Raw genomic sequence first — 23,584 nt, 5'->3', positions numbered from 1 at the left:
AGGAGAGGGGAAAGATTTAAAAGGGATCTAAGGGATAACTTTTTCATGCAGACGATGGTGTGTGGATGGATTGAACTGGCAGCAGAAGTGGAGGCTGGTACAATTACAACATTTAAAAGACATCTGGATGGTTACATGAAAAGGAAGCTTTTAGAGGTCTATAGAACAAACGCTGGCAAATGGGATCAGATTATTTTCGGATATGTGGTTGGAATTGTAGGGTCAGACAGCTCAAATACAGATGTTTCAGACCAATCAGTCCATGCTGGCCATCATCCCAAATTAAAGTAATCCCATCTGCCTGCACATGGCCCAAATCTGTCCAAGTATTTCTTATTCAAAAACTTCTAAACATTGTAATTGTCGCCGTATCCACAACTTCCTCTGGAAGTTCATTCCACACACAATCACTCTTCAAAAAAGTTGAGAGACTTCTGAATTACCTTCTTACTTTTTGTGACAGCCATCTACCTATCTGGCCTGATCCTGCTGTGTCATTACTTCTCTAAATCTACCAGCCACCTCACTCTGTCTCTTGTATGCCCTCAATGACATTAAGCTGAAAAAGTAGCTTACAATAGCACCTTATATAAAATAAACTATTGTTCTTTACCCAAAGAGATAATATAGAGTATCCAAAAGATAATGAGTAAAAGAACCATTAATTCATGAGTGAAAGGTTTATTATTACTGTATTTCATTGTAAAATACACATGAAAATCTTTCATTTGTCACCATAATCCAGCACCATTTTGATAGTTTAAGAGAGAGAAAACGAAAAGCGATAGCTTCAAGAGGAGTCCAGCTGTGTACGAGTTCTGACCCAGCTCAGAACCACCACCGCCACCGCTGCCTCGCCAGACCCAACCAACATTGAAGCTGCCGATCCTCAGGTACCATCTTCGCCATTAGGCCCCATTCACCTTCACCACCGCCAATGCCAGGCACGCCGATGGAGACTAAAGTGAGGTAGAAGAAAACATAAAATGTTTCAGATAAAAAAGGCAAGGAAGAGTCCTGATGATCATATACCCCCACAGCAGAATCTGATGTCTGTTATATCAATTGATATGACGTATTAGCCATGTCTGTTAACTCTTGCTTGAGAGATAAATAAAAGTATTCAAGAACAATCAGATAGGCCATCTTAACTTTTCTCATAATACAAGGTAGCCAAGAATACTTTTGGGGCTGCCCTTAGTTCATTGGATTTCTATGCAAAGGTTCAGTCTTGGGTCCCTCAATAAAGGTCAAGTTTCATTGATGACAATGTATAAGACCTACCAATAGATTCACTTTGGGTTCCTCCATGGCTTCAGACTCAACCAACTCAACTAGGACAGAGATAGCAGGAACTGCAGATGCTGGAGAATCTGAGATAACAAAGTGTGGGGCTGGATGAACACAGCAGGCCAAGCATCACCTGAGGAGCACAAAAGCTGATGTTTCGGGCCTGGGCACTTCATCAGATTCTGTGCTTTTGTGCTCCTAAGATGCTGCTTTGCCTGCAGTGTTCATTCAGCTCTACACTTTGTTATCTCAACTAGGACAATGTTTATTAATGCTAATGGATTTTATAAGAAGAAGAATAGTCATCATTATCAAGAGTCATTACAAAGGCGTTCTTCCTTTCACATCCTACAACATGCTGATGGAGTAAGTATTCTATTTTCTTGATTTAAATCATATAATCCCCTCAGGTACATTTCCGAGAACAAAGCCTCAGTGCCTTTTAACGGCAGCAACACCTGATACAGTATCCAGCAGAAAGGGGGGCTCCAGAGTTGAACAGGAGTTCAGAGTGTAGGTTCTCACTGAATGAGCACTGTCCCCTGGAACACCACATGTCACAGCTGAGCCACCTTGGGAATGGACCTCTTAGAATGAAATGTCTGTCCAGATCTACAGATCTTGAATACAAACACAGAAATGAGAGATGTTCAAGTACTGGACAAACATCAGAAGAAGGCAGAGGATATATCTACAAATTGTCCAAACAGTTTAATGGTCACCTGGTATTCAGATCAAAAATGGATAGTGGGGGACAGAGGGGCAAGGTCAGCTTCACTATGTGAAACATGGCCATCCATGTGCTGTCAGATCCTAATTACAGGCAAAGTTATAGAGTAGGAATCATCCCGTTTCTGTGATCCTGCTCACCGATGTGCGGCCCAGTCTGGAAGTCAGTCATCTCCCAGATCAGGAGAAATGACGTAGAGTGCACTGAGGCAAAAAGTGAGAAAAATAGACTCTACAAATGGGAAGCAGTTAAAAAAGAACCTGCCATGATTTCCCTCCATCATGGCGACATACTTCCCCTCAAATCACAAAGCTCTTGTGAATCAGACCTAACACCCTTAAACTATTCAGAAGACAGTCTAGATTCTAAATTTCTTATTTTAGAGGTAATTGTAAGTGCGGTGTTCCAGATGCAATTTGTTTGCTCAAACTACTCTGTTAAGCAAAACACAATTTATTCAGGAGTTGTTTTTCGAGCCCTTTTTGAACCACTGAGGACATGTGTTCAAATCCCCACCACAGCAGCTGTTAGTTCAAACGAAGAACCCAAGTCTTTCCTCAGAACTCAAGTGTCTCACCCTTTAACACGAGTGGGATTAATAAATGAATAAATAAATTCCCGAATGGGTTTCTCCCCCACTCACTGAAATAAAGTGTGAAATTGTAACAGTTACAGTTCGATCAAAACAATGCAACCAGAGAAATGACAAAAGAAATGGAGGATGTTTAGAAATTGTGGTTTAACGGAAATTAGAAACTAAGTTAACAAATATTTAGAATATTGGGAAGTTGCCTGAATTTTAACACCTCATGTCCCCACTTCATGCAGCAGCAGTTCTATTGCAAAATCAGAAATCCGACAGACACTGCCATCCTGAAGCTCTCTGCTAAGTCTGCAGGGACCAAACAAGCCTTTACATCATCCTCACAATGTTCACCTGGAAAAATTGACTTGTCCTTTAATTAGATAGATCCAATCCGATAAATATTGTTAACAACATCAGGAATGCTATCCCCAAACTTGGACTATCCCTATATTTGCCAGCAGCTTGGAGGCAAACACAAATAGATCAGAGCAAATTTCTGCAGATGCAGGAATCTGTGCTGAAAACAAAACATTCTGGAGATCACAGCAGGTCAGGCAGCATCCATGGAGAGAGAGCAAGCTAACGTTTCAAGTCTAGATGCTCTACACCAAGCATAAATAGATTGTTGGAATTGAGAGTGTGTTAAGTCAATGTGTCCACTTTCAATCAAGTTACACCAACATCACAGCAAATCAATCCCTGTTAATATCTTTGTAATGCTGTGTGGTGGAGACAAATTCAACGGAGGCACATCAGAGGCCATTGCAAAGTGTCTGCAGGTTTACACTGCAAAGGCATTTGATTGGCACCAAGTTAAAACGTGCCAGGACCCAGTGCAGACATAATGGGCAATTCTGTGGCTGAATCTTATCATAATTTGGCTCTGTGTCAATTTTGTTGAGTCTCACAGAGGATACCTCACTGAGAGGCCTGGTAAGATTTCTTACCAAATCATCCCAAGTGCAATTCATTACCTCCCCTTACCCTATGACAATGCTTTTGCCTGATCCTACTGCTCACCAGGAAGGACCTCCCAGAGCTAGGATATCTGCATCACTCGCTCAGGCATGATCTTTAAATTCTGCGGTGCATTCGGCTGAGTGCTGTCAGTCTGGCGCTGTCAGATATGGCTTGTGCATTTGCCCAGGCCTGGCAGATGAAGGCAAATTGTGTATCACTTTGTAGACAGCAACTTTGTCTAACACATTCTGGGTATCCTAATGCAACATACTGACTGGCTTCACTCTACCCACTCTGATTGAGACCTCCTCAAAGAACTCTAAGTTTCTGAGACACCATTTCCCTTTCACGAAGTCCTGCTGATTCTACGTCATCAGATGATGATTTTCCAAATGCTCTGTGGCGACTTCCTTCGTAACTGATTCCAACAGTTTTCCAACAATAGGGCTACAGTTACTTGTTTTTTGCCCCTCTACCCTTTTGAGTAGGGGTGACACATTGGGAGTTTTCCAATCCTCTGGTCCTTCTCCAAATTCCAAGGATCTTTGGTCCTGTTGAAACCACAAGCAGTACTGTGAGCAATTTTGGTCCTATTTAAGGAAAGATATCATTTCACTGGAGGCAGTTCAGAGAAAGTTCACTAGGATTCTCCCAGTTATGGAGCGATTGTCATTTGAGTAATGACTAAACAGGTTGGGACTGTACTCACTGGAATGTAGAAGAGTGAGAGGTGACCTCCAGGAATCATATAGGATTCTTAAGTGCTTTGACAGGGCAAATCTTGAGAGGCTGTTTGCCCTCATGGAACAGTCTAGGGCCAGGGAGCATAGTCTGAGAATGTAGTGGTGCAAATTTAAGACTATCATACAGAGGAATTTCTTCTCTCAGAAGGTTGTGACTTTTTTGAATTCCTTGCCACAGAGAGCTGTGAGGGCAGAGTTTGTGCATCTAGAGCTGAGACAAATGGATTCTTGATCAGTTGGAGAAGCAAAAATTATGAGAAAATGTCGGAAATTGGATGTGAGGAAAGTCAGGCCAGCCATGACCCAGTTGAACGGTGGAGTAGGCTCAAGGGGCAGTATGGCCTAATCCTGTTCCTATTACTTATTTTCTCTCACTTGTCCTCACCCACCCAAGCCCTGATTCTGCAAACTATACGGCATCTCTACTCTGCCCAGCACTCTGCCCCACCTGCACCAGCACTAGCTACTGTATCACCCACTTTCATCTCACTCTATCCCTCCCTTTCTGTCGCTCCAGGAGTGGACAACACACAATTTGGCAGAAAGAGCCAAGACCAGTGATGGGCTGCCTGACATTTTATGCATTCGCTGAGAGCGATCTTCCTTGCACAAGCATCCAGGCTTTGTGTCTGCACGGAAATGCAATGCAAGACAGAAATTCTGAGAGCAATGTAATTCTGGCTGAGGTGACAAAATGCAATGTGGCATGGCAGGGATGCTGTGAACATCCAGATAGTCTCACAGTGAGTGATTGCCAAGAGAGTTAGCAAACAGCCCTGAGATGCAGCCTGGTCCATTCTGTGAGCTTGGCACGTACTGTATCCATGCAGCAATATTTCAATACCAGAGAAACATAAAACACTGATTTTAAGCTTAAAAGCATCCTGCAAGTGGATTGGGGTGGTGCCTTGAGAATCCTAAAAGGCTGGGGGATGCTTGATGCGAGCAACCATAGATACATATCAGAGAATCACAGAATTGTTACCATGCAGAAGGAAGCCATACAGTCCAATACATCTGCATCAGTTCTATTCTCTAGTGCCAGCCTCCTGCCCCTTCTCCATATCCCTGCACTCCATTTCTGTCCAAATATTTATCCAATGCCTCTCTTGAATGCTTTAATTGAACCTGCTTCGCTCACATTTCCAGGCAATGCATTCCAGACTCGCAATATTCACTGGGTAAATAAGTTTTTCTCACATCATTCTCATTTCTTTTCCACATTAATTTAAATCTATACCCTCTCATTCTCTTTCTCTTTCATGAGAGAGAATAGTTTCTCTCTATCTAAAACCAAAGAGAAGGCATAAAAGTTCAACAGAAACCGCTGAAAACCTGAGGACTGGGAGAAATTTAAACTTCAGCTCAGGCGGACAAATGGTTTAATTCGCAAAGGGAAAATAGAAGATGAAAGTAAGCTGGTGGAAAACAGAAATAAACTGGCTGCAAAAGCTTCTACTGATATGTGAAGAGAAAAAGACATGTGAAGACAGAAGTAGGTCCCTTGCAGTTTGAATCAGGTGAAATCATAATGGACAACAAAGAAATGGCAGACCAGTTAAGCAATACTTTGGATGTGTCTTTACTAAGGAGGACACAAATAATCTTCAGGAAATGCCAGTGGGCAGAGGGCCAAGCATGAAGGAGGGCCTGAAGGAAATCCTTATTTGACAGAAAATGATATTTGGGAAAGTTTTTGGGATTAAAACCTAATAAATCCCTAAGGTCTGATGCTTTGCATCCCAGAGTACTTCAGGAAGTGGCCTGAGAAATAGTAGAAGTAATGGTGATCATTTTCCAGCATTCTGTAGACTCTGGAACAGTTCCAATGGACTAGAGGGTAGCAAATGGAATCCCACACGTTGAAAAAGGAGAGAAAATGGGGAATTACAGATCAGTTAGCCTGACATTGGTGGTGGGGAAAATGCCGGAGTCAATCATTAAGGATGGAATAACTGAGCATTTGGAAAGCAGTGACAGGATCAGTGCAAGTCAGTATGGATTCATTAAAAGGAAATCACGTTTGTCAAATCTTCCAGAATTTTTTGACGATGTGACCAGTAGAGTAGACAAGGGTGAATCAGTAGATGTTGTGTGTCTGAACATTCAAATGGCTTTTGACAAGGTTCCACACAAGAGATTAGTCGGCAAAATTAGCCAGCTTTTATGGTATTGGAGGCAATGTATTGCCATGAGTAAAGAACTGGTTGGGAGACAGGAAGCACGGAGTTTGGGTAAATGGGTCCTTTTCAGAGTGGTAGGCAGTGACAGATGGTGTGCCACAGGTTTCAGTGCTGGGACCCCATCTGTTCACAATGTACATTAACAATTTGGACAAAGGAAATGAAGGTGATATCTCCAAGTTTGCAGAAAACACTAAGCAAGGTGGCAGCGTGTGCTGTGAAGAGGATGCTAAGAGGCTTCAGGGTGACTTGGGCAGCTGGCTGAGTCAGCAAATACTTGGCAAGTGCAATATCATGTGATTGAATGTGAGGTTACCCACTTCAACCACAAAAACAGGAAGGAAGATAGTTATCTGAATGGCAGCAGTTTAGGAAAAGGGCAGGTGCAACAAGACCTGGGTGCCATGGCAGAAGAGTTACTGAAGGTTGGCATACAGATGTGGCAGGCAGTAAGGAAAGTTATTGGCATGCTGGCCTTCATAGTGAGAGGATTTGAGTATCAGAGTAGGGATGTCTTGCTGCAGTTATACAAGGCCTTGGTGAGGCCACACCTTGAGTATTGTGTGTAGTTTTGGTCTCCCAGCCTGAGGAAGGTTATTCTTGCTACACGGGGAGTCTGGTGAAGGTTCACCAGACTGATTCCTGGGATGGCAGGGCTGACATATGAGCAAGGATTGGGTTGACTTGACCTGCATTCGCTGGAACTTAGGATAATGAGGGGGATCTCAAAGAAACATACAAAGTCCTGATGGGACTGATGTGGAAAGACTATTCCCAATGTTGGGGAAGTCCAGGACAAGGGGTCACAGTGTAAGAGTAAAAGGGGTAATCCTTTCAGGACTGAGATGAGGAAGAATTTCTTCATTCAGAGAGTTGTGAGCCTGTGGAATTTTCTGCTACAGAAAGCTATTGGAGCCAGTTCATTCGATATATTCAAGCAGGAACAGGACGTGGCCTTTGTGGATAACGGGATAAAGGAGGATGGGGAGAGGGTGGGAATGGGATACTGAGATTGCATGATCAGCCACGATTATAGTGAAGGGCCAAATGGCCTACTCCTGCACCTATTTTCTACATTGCTATCTTTACTCTATGCAGGCCGATCATGATTTTGAAAACTTCTATCACATGTCCTCTCAGTCTTCTTCCCGTCAAGCAGAAGTCCTAACTTAATCAATCTTCATCATCAAAGTTCAGCTATGCCCCACACTTGACAAAGGCAGCCTGGATTGAGGATACAGAGGAAGTAAGCAACCCTGGGGTTCTATACTAGGGCCTTGGTCCAGTGCTAGAAATGACACAATGACTTCTCCAATCTATAAGTGTCAGGTTTACATCTTACCAAAGGGCCCCCTGTAGGATCATCGATTAATTTATTTCTGCAAGTGGGCACTTGTGGTTGGCCACATTATCACCTGGCCCTTAGACCATGAGACCATAATATACGAGAACAAAATTGGGCCATTTGGCCCGTCAGGGCTGCTGCACCATTCAGTCATGACTGGTATGCTTCTCAACCCTTCCTCCTGCCTTTTCCCCTTAACCCTTGTTCCCCTTATAATCACAAACATACCCGTCTTTGTCTTAACTACACTCAATGACTTGATCTCCACAACCTTCTGCGGAAATGAGTTCCACAGGTTCACCACCCTCTTCCTGAAGAAATTCCTCCTATCTCAGTACTAAAGGGTTGTCCCTTCACCCTGAGGCTATGCCCTGGTGTCTTAGTCTCTCCTATCAGTTGAAATATTTGCTGTACATCCACTCTTATCAGTATTCTGTAAGTTTCAATGAGATCCCTCTCATCCTTCTCAACTCCATTGTGTACAGGCCCAAAGTCCTCAACTGCTTGTTGTATGACAAGCCCTTCATTCCTGGGACCATTCTTGTGAACTTCCTCTCGACCCCTACAAGGCCAGCACATCCATCCTTCGATACAGAACCCAAAACTATTCACAATATTTCAAATGTGGTCAGACAAGTGCCTTATTCAGCCTCTGCAGTGAATCCCTGCTCTTGTATTGTGGCCCTCTCAAAATAAATGCTAACATTGCATTTGTCTTTCTAACTATCAAATCAACCTGCATGTTCACCTTAAGAGAATTCTGAACCAGGACTCCTAAGATCCTTTGTGTTTCAGATTTCCAAAGCCCTTTTTCTTAACTGGGCTACATTTTGAGACTTCATACCAAAGTCTTTAAACCTCACACTTTCCCACATTAATTTCCATCTGCCCCTTCTGGCCCACTCTCCTACCCTGGTTTCATGACACACAGCTCGTGCTTGACAAAACTCATTGAATTCAATAATAATCCGGAATTCAGAGTCTATGTCTGACCATGAAACGATTGTTGGGGAAATATTTATATGCTTCACTAAAGTCTTTTACGGAGCAAACCTGCCATCATTACCTGGTCTGGCCTATATGCGTTTCTAGAGCTACAGCGATGTAGGTGATTTTTAGAATCATACAGCATGGAAATAGACCCTTCAGTCCAACTAGTCCATGCCAACCATGTACCCAAACTAAACTAGTCCCACTTTCCTGCATTTGTCCCTATTCCCTCAAACCTTTTCTATTCACGTACTTATCCAAATGTCTTTTAAATGTAATACCTCTACCCACACCCACAGCGTCCCCTGCCACTTCATTCCACACACAATACACCCTCTGTACAAAAAAGATGACCCTCGTGTCCTTTTTAAAATTTTCCCCTCTTACCTTAAAAATAAGCCTCTGAGTTTTGAACTCCCCATCCTCGGAAAAAGATCCTTCCTTCTTGCCTTATCTATTCCCCTCGTGATTTATGAACCCTTATAATGTCACCCCTTAACCTCCTGTGCTCCAGTAAATAAAACTCCCACCTATTCAGCCTGTTTCTCTGTCTCAAACCCTCCCTTCCCAGCATTATCCTGGTAAATCTATTCTGACCCTCTCCAATTTAATAATTTCCTTCCCACAGCAGAGCAACCAGAACGGGACACAATATTCCAAAAGAAACCTCGCCAATGTCCTGTACAACCTCAACATGACGTACAACTCCGACACTTAAAGGTCTGAGCGATGAAGGCAAGCATGTTAGATGCCTTCTTAGCAGCTTGTCAACCTGGGATGCAATTTTTAAAGAATTACATACCTGAAGCCCATAGTTTCAAGATTTCTTGCTGCAACACAGTTCAGCTAAAGATGGTATAGTATAGTTCACCATTCCCCCAATGTTGTGTTTGATGCCTCATGAATCCAAACCCATTTCTATCATACTTGTCTTTAAGTCAAGCATTCATCTCACTCATCTTATAAATCCTGTGCCAATTTTCTCCTGGCTCAGCATGTCATATACTATCTGTTTTTATATTAAAGGGAGTCACAAATGGGCTTAACCAGCCTTATAAGTAGGAATATACAGAATTCTTTCTATCTGAGCAATGTTACTTCATCTTTCAGGCATCCATCCAGAGGAGAATAGCTGCTTCCACACTGGAGATTGCAGTTTTCAATTATCATTCATAGTATTTGACTCACCTCAGTCATCTGCAGATTTGTCCTCACTGAGGAAGGAGAAATTTACCTGAAAGCAACTGATTTTGCCTTGTTCCACAAAAACTGAACATGAAGATGCCCAAAGATGAACCCTGGTAAGCAAACATCAGGAAAACAAACTCGTACTTTCCAGTGCCGTTTCGAGCACTCATTCCCACCATTTCTTGGATATGATTGACTCTCTCACCAGCCACTACCTCATCCTGGTGCTGTTGTTTCTATCAGCCAAATCACAGTATCCTGTTGCCTCTAACTTGGCCACGCATACCACTATTTATCAATAAGGTAACATGAATTCCTTATTCAGCCAGGAGCAAAGGGATATCAGCACAGCACTAGGATAGGCTGTAATTAGAGCACCAGAGTCCTGTCAAAGGGCTATAGTCAATAGCTTATTTAGGTCCTTTGCTGCTTCAATGGTTCCATGCCGCATTCCAGACAAGGAACAGGACAGAGGAATAAACTGCTTGTGGCTGGAAGAACAAACAACATAAACCTAAAACTGGTCTGTACACGTATGGGAAAGCTTGGAGTAATTAGTCACTGGATTTAAGATCATGTTTAAACATTCTGCAAAATGCAACTGAAATGCCAAAAAGGGATTTTTTTTGTTTATATATCAAATTATTCTAATAAGCCTGTTCAGGTTCCTGTATATGCATACCGATTCTACTTTTCACTTAAATTTCATTTTTTACTTTTATTTTGAGCGAAGTGGCTTTCCTTAACAGGCATCTGAGGCCATCACTTTTCTCCTTTTAGAATTCCAACTGCAATTCAAATATTTTAGAAAACCAGTCCCTTGGATGCAGATGAAGAAGAGCATCAGGGAACTGTGAAGTGTGTAATTGTCTACAGAAATAACATTCCTGAACAACACCTCATTTTAGGTGCATGCCCTTAAACCATGTTTGATTAACCCTTGTACACACGGACCTCATAATTTCCCAGCAGAGTTTTTCGAGGTCTCAAAGAGCTCAGTACAGCCTGCCTTGCCGCCAACAGTGAGTAAATAAAACAAAACCAACATTTGCTTCACTACTGGAGCACTAATGCTGCGATTCTAATTTTACTTCTGAATATGACACTAAACTGCATTTTTGGAGACTACTCCAGATCAATATTGGAAACAAGTAGGATGTAGCTCAGATGCTAACATAAGAAAATACTTCAGATCTTGAAAGGTGTTTCCACACTGGTTATTTGGCTTGGTCCAACTCTAGTGCGGAGTGTGTTATCAGATTGCTTCTCTCATGGGTACTAAATGCTGGCCCAGCCACCAATGCCCACATCCCACAAACAAAAAGTTCTTCATTTTAAATCTGAGTCAATAAATTTTTGTTAAACAAAGCTATGAAGGAATATGAGCCAAAGGCAGGTGCTTGGGCTTGGCCACAGACCTCATAGAACATAGAACATAGAACATAGAACAGTACAGCACAGAACAGGCCCTTCAGCCCACAATGTTGTGCCGACCATTGATCCTCATGTATGCACCCTCAAATTTCTGTGACCATATACATGTCCAGCAGTCTCTTAAATGACCCCAATGACCTTGCTTCCACAACTGCTGCTGGCAACGCATTCCATGCTCTCACAACTCTCTGCGTAAAGAACCTGCCTCTGACATCCCCTCTATACTTTCCACCAACCAGCTTAAAACTATGACCCCTCGTACTAGCCATTTCTGCCCTGGGAAATAGTCTCTGGCTATCAACTCTATCTATGCCTTTCATTATCTTGTATACCTCAATTAGGTCCCCTCTCCTCCTCCTTTTCTCCAATGAAAAGAGACCGAGCTCAGTCAACCTCTCTTCATAAGATAAGCCCTCCAGTCCAGGCAGCATCCTGGCAAACCTCCTCTGAACCCTCTCCAAAGCATCCACATCTTTCCTATAATAGGGCGCCCAGAACTGGACGCAGTATTCCAAGTGCGGTCTAACCAAAGTTTTATAGAGCTGCAACAAGATCTCACGACTCTTAAACTCAATCCCCATGTTAATGAAAGCCAAAACACCATATGCTTTCTTAACAACCCTGTCCACTTGGGTGGCCATTTTAAGGGATCTATGTATCTGCACACCAAGATCCCTCTGTTCCTCCACGCTGCCAAGAATCCTATCCTTAATCCTGTACTCAGCTTTCAAATTCGACCTTCCAAAATGCATCACCTCGCATTTATCCAGGTTGAACTCCATCTGCCACCTCTCAGCCCATCTCTGCATCCTGTCAATGTCCCGCTGCAGCCTACAACAGCCCTCTACACTGTCAACGACACCTCCGACCTTTGTGTCGTCTGCAAACTTGCTGACCCATCCTTCAATTCCCTCGTCCAAGTCATTAATAAAAATTACAAACAGTAGAGGCCCAAGGACAGAGCCCTGTGGAACTCCACTCACCACTGACTTCCAGGCAGAATATTTTCCTTCTACTACCACTCGCTGTCTTCTGTTGGCCAGCCAATTCTGTATCCAAGCAGCTAAGTTCCCCTGTATCCCATTCCTCCTGACCTTCTGAATGAGCCTACCATGGGGAACCTTATCAAATGCCTTACTGAAGTCCATATACACCACATCCACAGCTCGACCCTCATCAACCTTTCTAGTCACATCCTCAAAAAACTCGATAAGGTTTGTAAGGCATGACCTAGCCCTCACAAAGCCGTGTTGACATAGAGGGTAGAAAAATGCTTGAGGGGCTGAATGGCCCATTCCTGCTCCTTTCAACTTTTGTTGCTAACTAAATTGAGGAGGTGACATGAAATTATTACACAACATTGTTGAAAATTACTGCAGATGCTGGGATCTGCACTGAGAACAAAAAATGTTGGCGACCACAGTGGGCCAGGCAGCATCCAAGCAGATAGAAAGAGCAAACTAATGTTTCAAATCCAGATAACTCTTCATCAGAGCTGACACAAAGTGCAGAGGGAGCAGTATCTGTGCAATAGTAGGTTGGGGGTGGAGTGCTGTTGGAGACAGGCTGCTGAGCGTGCAGATTAAGTGATCGAAATGCGAGAATGGCAGAACAATTTCATGTCTAACTGGCAGACAGGAAAGAGCAGATAGTCCCACCGGAGTGAGGGGAGGGGGAAGAGGACATGGTGGCAGAGAATGCAACACGTAAGACTAAAAGCAAGGGAAGGAATGGGATTGGGTTCATAATCTGAATGCATTGAACTCAATATTAAATTTTTGCCTTCGAAGACCAGCGGGCCTCTCTGTTCTTTCCAGTTAGGCAGATGGACAGACCATTGTTCTGCCATTCTCACTTTCCGATCACTGCATCTAACAATCGGCAGTTCCCTGAACCCCAGTGTTACACCTTCATGGTCACTGCCACAAACAGCTCCTTCCCATAGCACACTGCACCGTCTGGTATTGCACAGCCCATACCCTTGGAGAAAGTCTATTGCAGATCTTGTCCCCACCTTTATAAATACCTGATTTTCCCAGCAACATTGTTTACCCTCCCCCAACCAACATTTTGCAGTAATTACCCACTCACCACACAAACCCCACTGGCACACTTTTGAATGACAGCTTGGTCTCCAGGACTGCATTGGCTTTAGACCACAGTCTGACTGTGATAAGCTGCCCCTATGTGTGTGTGCGCCTGTATGCATTTGGCCACGGTCTATGGATGTGAGTGTGTATGTATGTCTGTGTGTATAACTCACTCAAAGATAGCAAGAACTGCAGGCGTTACAGTTGGAGACAACACTGTGTGGAGCTGGAGGCTCCTCTGATGCATCCTGGCCTGCTGTGTTCCTCCAGCTCCACACTATGAATATTTGTGCCAATCAAGAGGGTTATTTTGTCTGGATGGTGTCAAGCTTCTTGAGTGTCGATGATGCTGCACTCATCCAAGCAACTGGGAAGTATTCCAACACACTCCTGATTTATGCGTTGTTAATGGTGGATGTTTTTTAAGAGAGTCACCAGGTGAGTTATTCAGCCCCTATCTGATTACAGACCCTGGTATGATCTTTGGCCACAGTCTTTATATGATAGGCCCAGGTCCATTTTGGCTCAAACGTAACCCCAGGATGGTGACAGTGGAAGATTTGGAAATGGTGATGCCATTGAATGTCAAGGGACAGTGATTGAATTCTCTCATTTTGGAGATGGTCATTGCCAGGCACAAACATTACTTGCAAATTTTCAGCAAAAGTCAGCGTGTGTTCAGGTCTGCGGCATGTTGCGGTGGACTGTTTCGGCCCTGGGGCATTGCAACTGGTGCTGAGCAGAACTATGAGTGAACTTCTCCATTTCAAATATAATGGTAGAGGGAAGGTCATTGATGAAGCGGTTGCAGTTGGACAGGCCGAGGACACTATCCTGAGGAACTCCTGCAGAGATGTCCTGGGTTTGAGATGTTTGACCTCCAACAACCATAACCATTTTCCTGTGTTCCAGATGTGACTCTAACCAGAAAAGAGTTTTCCCCCTGATTCCCGTTGATTCCAGTTGTGCTAAGCTTCCTTCATGCCACACTTGGTTAAGTGTTGTCTTGATGTCTAGATCTGAAAATATCTCTTCACTTCGGGAGTTCAGCATTTTGCATCAGGGTTATAATGAGCTCAGGAACTGAGTGTCTCTGGTGGAACCAAACTGAGCATCAATGAATCGTTTATTTCTGAGCAGGTGCTACTTGTTAGCATTGTCAATAACCCTTTCCTTCACTTTGCTCCTGATCAAGAGAAGATTAATGAGGTGGTATGCAGAAATGTCCTTTTTTTTGTGGACGGGACAACTTTTAGCAATTTCTCACATTTCCGGATGGATGCTCGTGTTATCACTTCACTGGAATAGCTCAGCAAAAGGCTGCAGCCAGTTCTGGAGCACGTGTCTTCAGTAACATAGTTGGAATGTTATCAGGGCCAATGGCTTTGCTGCACTCAGTACCATCAGCTGTTTCTTGATTTCACTTTGAGGCAATGGAATCAGTTGAAGACCATCCCCTGGGATGCTGGGGTCCTCAGTCAGAGGCTGAGGTATATCATCCACTTCACGCTTCTGAGTGAAGGTAGATACAAATGCTGCAGTCTTGTAATTGGCACAGACGTGTGAGGCTCCCCCATCATTGACGATGTGGATAGTTGTGGAGCCTCATCCTCTTCTTAGTTATTTAATTGTTCTCCACATTCATGAAGTGGATGTCGATCAGCTCTGTTGGAATCACATAGCCCAGTCTATCACTCACTGCTTTTCCTCTTTGCCACACAAGTAGTCCTATGTTGTAGCTTCACCAGGCAGACACCTTATTTTTAGATAAGGCTGACTGAAATTTGGAAATAGATTTTCCACGATTGCGATCAGGAAATTTTTCAATGCACAAAGGAGATCAGCCAAGATCTCATTCCAATGTTGCTGCACAAAGAATGTGCGATAGATGGAATAAACCCCTGGTCAGAGAGGAGGTGAGTGCACCAGAATCATTAAACAAACACCTGGGGGTGCGCAGAGACACTCTGGGTGCATTATTATCTCTTTATTCATTTGTAGGATTCAGATGTCACTGGCTGGGTCGCTGTGAATATCACATCCCAGGTGGTTCTCAGCCGCCTTCATCACAGAATCATAGAATCCCTAGGATATGGAAACAGGCCCAACAAGTCCACACCGGCCCTCAGAGCATCCCCCCAGACCCCTCCCTCATAACCCAGCTAATCCACACATCCCCGAGCACTATGGGCAATTTAACACAGACAATCCACCGAGCCTGCACATCTTTGGACTGTGGGAGTAAACCAGAGCACCTGGAGGAAACCCACGCAGACACGGGGAGAATGTGGCAAACTCTACACAGACAGTCACTCGAGGGTGGAATTGAACCGGGTCCCTGGCACTTTGAGGCAGCACTGAAGATCTTGGGGTATAAGTTGGCAACTGTGATGTCAGGAAGTGAGTTCAGAATTATGACCCAGTAACATCGAGTGGCCCAGCCAGCAACACTCACACCCGGTGAACAAAAAGTTGCTCATTTTAAATCTGATCTTGATAAGTTTTTGTTAAACAAAGCTACGAAGGGATATGAGCCAAAGGCAGCTGCTTGGACCTGGCTCTGACAGAAAGCACCAATACCTTCTGCCAAGTGGAGTGCACATTTATTGTTCCCTCAGCCCACCTCCTATTCCCTCATCAATTACTGAGTCAGACCAGCAGGCTGTCTCCAATTCTCATAACCTTCTTGGTTCTAATGAAGGGTCCAAGTCTTTCCTCATAATGAAAATGCCTCAAACTTGGACACAAGTCATAGAATCATGGAACCCCTACAGTGTGGAAAGAGACCGCGCGGCCCTTCAAGTCTAAGCCAACCCTTTGAACAGCATGCCATAGAACCCAGGTCCCACACCGTACTCCTGTCGGATTAATTTCCTCAGACCATCTCCCACTGCAACGCCACAACATTGATAATTCCACCAGTAGAAACACCAAGGAATTCTACCCCCAACTGGGAACTGAAAGAATTTGTAACAACTATTGAAAGATTAAGACAAAGAGAACTGACAATATAAATGGAGCATGTTTGGAAATTGTGGTTGAAGATTACAACAAAATAACAAATGTTCAGAATACCGGGAAGTTGCCTGAATTGTAACACTTCATTTCCCCACTTCATGCAGAAGTTGTTCTATTTCACAATCAGAAATCCCACAGAAGCTGCCATCTTGATGCCCTGATCTAGGTGTGTGGGGAGCAAGTAGGTCATTACATCCGCTTCGCAAAGCTCACCTGGATAAAGTGACCCATCCTTTAAATGCTGTTACAAGACTTTAGATAGTTCTTTCCCAAGTTTGGAAGGTCCCCTCAACATGTTGAATGAAGGGGAACTGCAATCCGTACACGAGAGCCCGAGAGAACATCACTTACAGGCTCAACAGCATGGCCAACACTCAGAGCAGGTGATCAGAAAATGCTCTTAGGATGTGGAGGAGGAAAATACAACCTAGCCCTAAACTATCTGGCACAGACAGACTCAAAACCGACACAGCGTGAGCGCACACATCATAATAATCAAACAAAATACTGCGGATGATGAAGATCTGAAACAAACAAATAAACACAGAAACTGCTGGACAAACTCATCAGGTCTGGTAGCATCTGTGGAGGAATAACAGAGTCAACATTTCAAGTCTTGTAACTCTTCTTCAGTTCTAACTTGAAATATTAGCTCTGACTAATTGGCTCCTCTCTTTAAGATCTACCTGATTGGGTGATCGCATCCTTGCATTATTTTTAGCAGAAGGCTAAAGTTATTTCCAATTAAGATGCTGCTAATTAATTTTTAAAAATTGTACTAGGCTAATATTTATTGCCCATCCCTCATGGCTCTGGAGAATGCTGCAACGAGCTGCCTTCTTGAACCTCAGCAGGCCATGGGCGCTGTTGTGGGAGCGGAATTCCAGGCCAGAAACAGTTAAGGAATGTTGATGTGGATCTGAGTCAGGATGGTTTGTGCCTTGGAAGGGATTTGGCTGAAATGGAGTTCCCATGTGACTACTGTCCTCGTACTTTTATGCGAACGAGATTGTCGGTTTGGGTGATGCTGTGGAAGCACCATTCCTGTCTTGTTTTACTGCACCTTTAAGAATGCATTTGCAATTTCTTCTGTCACTGGAAGAGGGACAAAAGAGGTTTGTTTTGGTGAAAGAGGTTTGCTAACTCTGCGAGACATAACAACGGCACAACTGTGTATAGTCTTCACACAATTTCACACACACACACACACACACACACACACACACACACACACACACACACACACACACACACACACACAGCTGAAAAGACTTTAGTGTCAAAAATCAAAAGCTCTTGAGGCATATGGTTTTAAACTGAGGCAATCATAGCTAATTTGACATCCCAGACCATCAGCAGTTACAAATATTCTGAGTTTGCAACGCAGTGTTGGTCACCACTGAACTGGTGAACTAAAGTGTGCATGCTTAATGGTGGGAAGCTTGTGACTATGGCAGTCCACCAGGAACATAGAGTCAAGATTTCATTTCAGTCCCAATGTCCACTTTTCTAAAAGAAACTTGAATACATTATTCTGTACAATTCAAGTTACTAGTGGAATTGAATATGTATTTGGCGGTGTATGCATATAAATTTCACCAGTAATCGTCCTTAAATCTTGCTAATCTCTTCATGGAATGTATGCGTTTTATTTCTGCTAGCTGTTCATTTTGTTGTAGTTTCATGTCTGTGTGATATGTTGATACCATGCTACCTGCTGTTATGCTGTTGAGTTATTGGGTTGCTGGTAACTCCTGGTCTGATGAATGATGTGTGATGAGGGCAGATGGTGCCTTCACCCCTCCCTGATCAGATACTTGTAGTTGAGGAGCAGCTTCTCCAGTTGGGTGTAAAACGGATTGTTTATTTTTCAAATGGTAAACTGCTTCAGGGAGGTCCAAATTTGACATTTGGCTGAGCAAATGTTTGTTGAAAGCATTGAAAGGTTCTCCAAAGATCATCTCTGACAGTAGTCGAATAGTTTCTTTTCAAAATGAAATTTGGGCTCTGCTGCTTGACCTTGATTTTGTCCCTCACACCTGTCACTATTTCTGGGTTCAGTAACACGTTTGCAATTGGAAAAGCACCTTGTGTGCAGCATGACATCAGTCAGTGTGCAGGGCACCTTTCCATGTCATCAGTCGGTGTCTTTCTCCATTTGAGGATTACCTTATACACTGCTGGATGGAAATTGCACAGTTGTTTCATGATTTCTTTCATGATACCCATTGCCATCTTCGGCATTTAACTGGGGATAAGATGGAGGAGATATACTCCTGGAGTTACCAGTTTTAGTTTGGATTTTATGATGTGACTGATTCCTTCACTCACAAAATGAGGGCTGTTGTCGCTCAGGCCAATGTCAGGAATGTCAAAACTGCTGAAGTGTGTTAACAGGCATTCAGTAATCTCACTGATAGTTATTGAAATCATCTCCCAGCAGTGAGAATCATCATTTACTGTATCAATATAATCAGGTCCCTGCGAGTGTAAAGTGATCTGCTCCCAGCTTCACCCACAGTCTGGAGGTTGTTCTGTGTCATTGGTAGCGCATTAGCTTGCTTAGCCTGGTAATTATTAGATGCTGTTCTAGTAGATGTGGTCCTTAACATTGTTGTTCATTATGGCCGTGGTTAGAGCATATCATTTCCCTTCCACGGACTGGATTCAATTCCTGGTGCCTTGCATGGATGTCCCTTTTTTAATTTACTCATGGGATATAGGTGTCGCTGGCTGATCAGCATTTCATTGCCCGACCCGAGATGGCCTTGAGGAGGTGGTGGTGAGCTGTCTTCTTGAACTGCTGCTGTCCATATTCTATGGGTTGACCCACATTGCCCTGAAGGAGGGAATGCAAGGATTGTGACCCAGCAATACTGAAGCAACAGTGATATATTTCCAAGTCAGGATGGTGAGTGACTTGGAGAGGGAACGTGGAGGTGGTGGCATTCCCATATGTCTGCTGCTCTTGTCCTTCTCAATGGAAGTGGGTTTAGAAGGTGCTGTCTCAGGATCTTTGGTGAATTTCTGCAGTGCATCTTGCCGATAGTACACACAGCTGTCACTGAGTGTTGATGGTGAAGGGAATGGATGCTTGTGGATGTAATGTCAATCAAGCGAGCTGCTTTGTCCTGGATGGTACCAGTTTTTTGAGTGTTGTTGAAGCTGCACCCATCCAGGCAAGTGGGGAGTATTCCATCACACTCCTGACTGCTTCACTGGTGCTACACTGCAGGATAACTTCGTCATTTGTCATAGGATTTCAACACTGATGTTAGCATCTTCTGAAGCTTGATTTTAATGGGTGCTGCTTCATGTTGTGTGTCCCAATGCCTCAGTATATCCTTGGCCGTGAATTGGCATCAGGTTGCACACTCTGATGAAATTTAGTTGGTGATTCCAACAAATGCTTGCACTGTTTTTACATCTTTTGATTGCTGCTTTACGACAATAACTTACTAATTTTGGGATGCAGGCAAAGATATTTTGCTGTCAGTGCTCAGTGTAAATATATTTGACTTCTGGGATCTTTGAATGCAATTTCTTCTTCTTCAGTTTCAGGCTGACCTGGCGAACTCTGTATGAGAATTTGATTATGGTCAGCAAAACTCCTTTCATTGTATTTCCACATTGAAAACCTGTCAGATAATCCATCATCGCCTTCACTCCACGAAGGTCACTAACACATGTTGTCTGTGCTGACATTCCACTGGAGAAATGGAAATATCCAATGGTATGTCAAATCAACTGAAGTTCCAAACATCTTTCAGAATGTAGTTAGTAAGTAGAGAGATAACTGCTCCTAAAATGCTGCTTGGCCTGCTGTGTTCATCCAGCTCTACACTTTGTTACCTCTGTAGTTAGAAAGTGCTACTTTCATGCAGCTTCGTTCACCAGTGATGCCTCCAGTGTTGAACATTTTTCCCTTTGCAAATTGTGACAAAATCCCTTGGATGGTTGGCATGGTGCAGTGAGATCTCTTCAGGATTTTAATCAGATCCTTCAGTTACATCTGTTAAATAGTTTCAACTGAATCAATAATATCATTCCTAAATTTGGAAGATTCCCCAGAGCGGCGAAATCATTACCAGCAGATTGCAGGAAGAATGCAATTCGGACTGAGCCTGAAAATTATGTTGTGATTGTGTTTGTGTTACAGTGGTGGGCATCAAGCTGAAACAACATCATTCAAAGAAAAGATACAAGCATCAGAGCAAATCATCTTCCTGTATAATATTTTTCTCACATTTTTCTCCTGCTTGCTTGGTGTCAATTTCTCTTTCTGCCCATGTTTCTTAATGAAACATGTAAGGGCTACATTGGTATTTTGACTCTCTAGTCTGACTGGGGCTGAGTTAATCTGATACTAGCTCTGTTTATTAACAGTTACAAATAGACAGATCCTCCTCCCTCCACTCCTTACCTGGAAATTCCTCTGCTCAATATGAAACTCCAGCTTGTTAATAAAAAGTAACTCTGGTAAAATTAAAGAAACGGTGAGGATAACATTACCTCCAGTTCTGCTCAAGTTATTGTGGCAATGTTACAGTGCTAGTCAGCTGTTCTGCAATATAATTGCACTGGTCTTTTTGAGCAGCTGGGACTAGAACCTGGGCTTCTTGGCTCAGGGTAGGGATGCTTCCAATGTGCCACAAGAGCTCACACTGTGTTGGTCACATTCTGTATCAGCAGTTTGAATCCTCGTTAATGAACTAATGTGTAACAAAAGAACAAGACAATGTAGCTCCATTTGCTTTTGCATCAACACAGGAATGGTGACCCTTTTGCTGAACCCTTGTGAGAAATTTGATACCATCCAGGACAATGCAGCCTACATGATGGCCAACGCATCCACAAATACCCATACCCTCCACCACCAATGTTCAGTAGCATCAGTGTGTACTGCCTACAAGATACACTGCAGAAATTTTCCAAAGATCCTGATACAAAACTTTCCAACCTCAAAACCACTTCTAACTAGAAGGACAACGGCTGCAGGCAGATGGGAAGATCACCACCTTCAAGTTCCCTTCCAAACCAGCCAACATTCTGACTTGGAAGTGTATCACGATTCCTTCATTGTCATTGATTCCAAACCCCAATTGCACTAACTAACAGCATTGTGGGTTTATTTACAGAAAATATACTGCAAGCTCATCACCACCTCCTCAAGTGTAACTAGGTATGGGCAATAAACATTAACATAATTAGCGAAAGCCAAACCATGGGAATGAATAATAAAGAAATATCAACAGGACTGAGACCTGATATTCACGGCATCTGAAAATGTTGGGTTACCAGAGATTAAACAGACACTCTTCCTCTTGTAATTCCTAACAAAATGACCACAGTCTCCCAGAACATGTCATGTCATTGCGCCGAAACACACCAGAGACACCCTGAGACCCAAACTCCTTCAGAATGAAATATCCATCCAGATCCAATCAAACCAACCTGAACAATGAAACACAAAAGGAAAATAACCCCTTGCATCAGTAAGCTCACCTTGGAGTGATCTTGAACATCCATGTGCAGCACTCCCTCACACAGTTTGAGTTCTGAGTTCGTACTCCTACTTCGTATACACACAGACTCCCAGGACCCATCCTGCAATGCTGTGATAGCATCGCTGATTGACAAATAGAACAAATTGGTTTATTGACAATCAAATCAGTTAGTGCAAGTCATTTGGAGAGTTGCTTAAGAATGTGAGGCCCATTTCTCAAAGTATGAAAGAACATTGTGTTCCAGTGTGATCATACGATACATCCTCTTTTTACTAAAATGTTCAATTTTGATCAAGTCGACACTGATGAGAGAAGATGGTCAGGACTGTGAAAGAACGATTTCTCTAAGTTTAACCCAAGTGTCCATATCAAACAGGATTGACTTGGACGCAAATGTGGAATAAATCTCCTTAAACCTTGCCTCACACTCTAACGAAAGCTCCCTGTGAATGAGAGTGATGTTACCAGGGTCAGTGTGAATTCTCCTTGCTGCATTTCTGGGGATAGACTGGGTTAAAACATATTTATAGTGAACCTTAAAAAACTTCCCATACTTTTCAAAATAATCTTCCAAATTTTGGGGCACTGTTGGCAAGGCCACCCTTTCTTTTCATTCCCTAATTGCTACCACTGAATGGTGTCCTCAGCCATTTTAGAAAGCAGTTATAAATCCCCCACAGTACTTGCCCTGGAGAAACAGGCATCATAGCTAAGGTAAGGATGGCTGGTCTCCTTTCCAGTTTGGTGTTAATGAATCAAATGTTCATTTTTACAACAATCTGTGATAGTTTCATGTTTCTAATCACTGAAATAGTCTACATTTTCAATGTAATTTAGTCATTGAGATGATTTCATTTCATCAGTTTCCAATCTGTGATTTAATCTTATCTAAATGCGCATTACAAATGACTCAGATCGAGGTCCTTGTTCCTGCGTTATTTCACAGCTCGATATATTTTGAGGGTTCCAGCCATGAAGATGTTGGCAAATTTGAACATGTCAATGTCAGTGGTTCTAGATGGAGTAATGACGTTTCAGACCATGAGGGTTCTTTCAGAAAAGTTGAGCTTCTACCCCTCCACCTGGTAAATGAAGAGGAACTGTAATCCACATACCAGAGTCCAAGTGGGCATCACTAGCAGTGTCAACCCCAGGACCAACTCTCAGAGCAGGTGATTGGGTAACAGAACAATGAAATGGAAAATGAAAGGCAAACTGGCCATAAGCATCCCAGCACACAGAACATGGATGAGGCTGAAAAACTCTGTGGAGAATTACGTATATCACTCAGGGTAAAGCAATGAGTGAATACACTGACATTTACATTAATGTATTTGCATTTATCCCAAGAACTGCATAACATCTGAAAAATACTGGTCGTAATCTGTTTTACTGAATTTCCATGAGAAGAAAACCATTCTTCACTATGAAATATTATTTGTTGCTGTATATAAAGGAAGTACCTATTCATATGCAATTCTTAATTGTACGTGAGATAAAAATGATGAACCACCTTATTG

At 43.0% G+C, this 23,584-nt stretch overlaps 1 long non-coding RNA gene across 1 annotated transcript; it reads right to left on the bottom strand.

Annotated features, from left to right (window-relative positions):
* Positions 1-665: 665 nt before the first annotated feature.
* On the bottom strand, positions 666-22,377 carry LOC132206073 (uncharacterized). Its single transcript, XR_009442802.1, has 2 exons — positions 22,063-22,377; positions 666-959 (listed from the first exon to the last, which is right to left on the bottom strand). It is a non-coding gene; the product is annotated as an uncharacterized LOC132206073 (long non-coding RNA).
* Between the last annotated feature and the right edge of the window lie 1,207 nt (positions 22,378-23,584).

This window comes from Stegostoma tigrinum, chromosome 30 (assembly GCF_030684315.1).
Source record: "Stegostoma tigrinum isolate sSteTig4 chromosome 30, sSteTig4.hap1, whole genome shotgun sequence".
NCBI classification, from domain to species: Eukaryota; Metazoa; Chordata; class Chondrichthyes; order Orectolobiformes; family Stegostomatidae; genus Stegostoma; species Stegostoma tigrinum.
This window is presented reverse-complemented; position numbering and strand designations above follow the sequence as displayed.